Source organism: Platichthys flesus, chromosome 21 (genome assembly GCF_949316205.1).
Source record: "Platichthys flesus chromosome 21, fPlaFle2.1, whole genome shotgun sequence".
In the NCBI taxonomy this organism is placed as follows: Eukaryota; Metazoa; Chordata; class Actinopteri; order Pleuronectiformes; family Pleuronectidae; genus Platichthys; species Platichthys flesus.
This window is the reverse complement of record NC_084965.1, coordinates 10759134-10761726: the sequence shown is the minus strand read 5'-3', so window position 1 is coordinate 10761726 and position 2593 is coordinate 10759134. Positions and strand designations below refer to the sequence as shown.

The 2593-nt window shown below is 37.6% G+C and overlaps 1 long non-coding RNA gene across 1 annotated transcript; it reads right to left on the bottom strand.

The window, feature by feature from the left end:
• Nucleotides 1–1571: 1571 nt before the first annotated feature.
• LOC133932524 (uncharacterized) lies at nucleotides 1572–2073 on the bottom strand. Its single transcript, XR_009911959.1, has 2 exons — nucleotides 1892–2073; nucleotides 1572–1795 (listed from the first exon to the last, which is right to left on the bottom strand). It is a non-coding gene; the product is annotated as an uncharacterized LOC133932524 (long non-coding RNA).
• Nucleotides 2074–2593: the final 520 nt, after the last annotated feature.

Genomic DNA, 2593 nt, shown 5'->3' with positions numbered 1-2593 from the left:
TCGTAATCTTTCATAATCACATTTCCTCATTTGACTTGTCAGAGACAGAGAGAGGGAGGAGAGAGGAGAGAGGAGAGAGGAGCTGTGTGGATGCGTCTTGATGGAACAAAGAAACATCCTTCTTTGGGAGTGCTCCCATGAAAGTTGATCCTTGGCTAAGACCCCCCTGTATGAGAAACTGAGAAGCCCTCAGGGCCGTCCTTTGCCCTGCCTGATTATAAAGTATTTTAATTTGGGCTGTAGCGGCGGACTCCCGCCTGCCTCCATGTCAGTCTTATCTTCAGAAACACTTAACACAAACAACTTTCATTCAGAATCCTGAATCATTAAGCTATGTGTACTTATTTGTTTTTATATTGTATTTCATTTTTATTAATGGTTTATGCAGGATATTTCTTTTTTTGTTGTAAATTTCTTTGATATTATTTTGATTGTTTATTTTGAAAGTCAAGAACATTTTCTTTCTATTGCTCAATTGTGTTTCTCATTGAACTTTACAATATATAAACCAACCTCTCCTCCATAAAAACAATTGGAATTCACCAAAATATCCTTCCATCTGAGAAATATTAATATTTATCCAACTTGAACGGCCAATTGACACTTGCTGTGTTAATGGCTCAGTTCATGTCTGTCAGGAAATGTAGTTTTCCCAAAAAGAGGCTTTTATTTGGACGTACAGAGGTTTAAATGAACCAGGAGATTGGCTTTTAAAACATGCTTTTACGGGTGGTTTCATTCCAGTGTCATATACACACAATAACAACAATCCCTTTATGCTCAGCTGTTATCGTTTAGACTCCTGCTGCAGCTATCACACTGACCTTGACTTTAAATGTCTGTGTTTTCCCATGGACTGAGGCTGAACTGAGCACAGAGAAAACCATTATAGTCTCATGTGTGGTCACTTTACTTTGCGCTTCATATCATAATCACTTTTATTCCTCGTTGAGCCAACGCAGAGGGAGAGTGAAGGGGTGGAAACGTGGTAGCAGGAAAAAAATAGGAATAATTAGAATATTATTATCGAATCAATGATATACTTTGTGTGTTTTAATTTGAAAATAACATTTTTTTTTTATTCTGTTCAATCTAACTTATAGTATAGTATCTAGGATTATGAATATATTATACTGATAGTATTATCAGATAAATTATACTTACATTGACTTACATGCATTTCCTGGAGCCCTACCTATAATAACTTTAAGTATAAATGCTAATCTTAATCCTAATCCTGTAACCTTAAAACATCTTGAAATGTAATGGTCTCGTCGCCATAAGGAAAACCAGTCCTTTCAGATCGACCGTGTAAATAGATTTAGGACCCACCCCCATTTATACACACACATACACACGCACACACACACACACACACACACACACACAAAGTCAACCTGTGGAAGTAGAGGAGTATGGGGTACCCGCAGGTTTTCCGTGACTATAACCTCTCTAACCACAAAGTTCAATAAGCTTCAACATGTGGAGTTCAGTCCTGAATGAATCAATCAGCAACTACACACAGTTGCATCATGAAAAGAAACTATAGAATCCCAACACCGGTCACCACGTTAGAACACATAAATTGTGTGTTTAGTTTTTAATGTTGACAATTGTGCACAATCAGCTATGTGGTTTGTAGATCCACTTGTGTAACGAGCTCAGAGAATAAAAACAAGGGCTTTAATTTAGGCTGAAGTGCAGCAGAGCAGAGCCAAGTGTGTTGAAAGTGGAGCAGACGCACAGTGGCTGCAGCGCTCCGGGTAAATATGGCGGGTCCACCGTGAGAATGGGTCTGTAAATAACCAACACAAATCCAGCGTCATTCATTTTTTTTTTTTAAACAAATAGTGGAATATAATGGTTAACCCACTTCATTAACGTGATTTACCCGTCGTGCTTTGCAAGCAGGCGCTGCCGTCCGGACTCGCAGAGCCCGATGCTAGGGGCGGGGAGTCGAGGCTCCTGCAGCCGACAGGAAGCTGCTTTTCACCCGCAGGCAGGAGGAGGAACAGCTGCCCCTGTGCGCCGAGGAAACACCGGCTCTGTCGCCATTTAGGCAGTCTGGAAAATACAAGAGTTGCTGAAATATAAAAATACAATTTGACTATTTTATTGCAGACATAGTTATTTATTGAAACAAAAATAATTAAGGTTGTAGAGACACAATTAATTATTTGTATTCTAAAATTAAACACTCAACACGATCGACGGAGAAATGTCTGTGTCAATAATAACAATAATTGTTTTTTAATATTATTATTTTTTATTTATTTATTTTTATTTTATTAATATTTTTATTTTTATTTAAAAAATTACAGATTAGGGTTTTTCAATTGGTGTGTTTTTTAATGGTGAATATTTCTTATATTTATTTTCAAATTATCTGTTCAATATTTTAAACCCAGCTCTCACGTGATGTATGTTTATCTGCAGATTAGCCTGTTGTTGTATGAGAATATTAAACTGTGTAAACTTTAATATATTTGAATGTGCGGCCGCACAGTTGAAAAGGTGAACACATTATGAGTCTGTCTGATATTTGCCTTTAATATCCCTCCGCCACAGGTTGGGCCCCGTCTTGTTGTAACAG